At 44.0% G+C, this 775-nt stretch overlaps 1 pseudogene; it reads left to right on the top strand.

Annotated features, from left to right (window-relative positions):
* The first annotated feature begins 674 nt into the window (after window positions 1–674).
* LOC119816007 lies at window positions 675–775 on the top strand (annotated as a pseudogene).

Here is a 775-nt window from a genome sequence, read left to right as displayed (position 1 = left end):
GAAGTAGAGGTGGGGCAATGAGAACAGGAGTATTCTGGGAAAAAGAAAGCCTCCTACCCAGTCCTGTCTCAACCACCTAAGAAGCAAAATGTGACCTGCCCTGATGAAAAAGGTACCAAGCCATGTGACTAACATATACTAGAATAATGGGCTATATAAGTTATAAGAGCTAATACAAAGTCTGAGCTAATGGGCCAATCAGTTTATAACTTATGGAGACCTCTGTTTGATTTTCTTTGGGGCTTACCAGCTGTGGGAACTGGGCAGGACAGAAACCTCAACAAGCAGGCCTGACTCATGTTACAGAATGGTGCCCCACTTTTGCACCAATCTGTAGGAGGAGGAGCAGGCTGCTTGTTCTTCCCAGCCACCCGGCTAGCTTAACCCCTGAAATAATCACACAGAAACTGTATTCATTTAAACACTGCCTAAACTCTTCTTGGCCAACTCCTACATTCAGATTTAACCCATTTCCACCAATCTGTGTATCACCACAAGGTAGTGGATTACTGGGAAAGATTCAGCATGTCTGACTCTGGTAGCTCCGTGGCAGTTCTCTTACCCTTCCTTCTTCCTCCCAGAATTGAGTTCTGTTCTCCCTGCCTACCTAAGTTCTGCCCTATCAAAAGGCCAAGGCAGTTTCTTTAATCAACCAATGAAAGCAACATATAGACAGAAGGACCTACTATACCATTGAATTGGAATGATACAGAGAAGATTAGCATGGCCCCTGCTCAAGGATGACATGCAAATTCATGAAGCGTTCTATATTTTT

The sequence above is a fragment of the Arvicola amphibius genome, chromosome 5 (assembly GCF_903992535.2).
Source record: "Arvicola amphibius chromosome 5, mArvAmp1.2, whole genome shotgun sequence".
NCBI classification, from domain to species: Eukaryota; Metazoa; Chordata; class Mammalia; order Rodentia; family Cricetidae; genus Arvicola; species Arvicola amphibius.
This window is presented reverse-complemented; position numbering and strand designations above follow the sequence as displayed.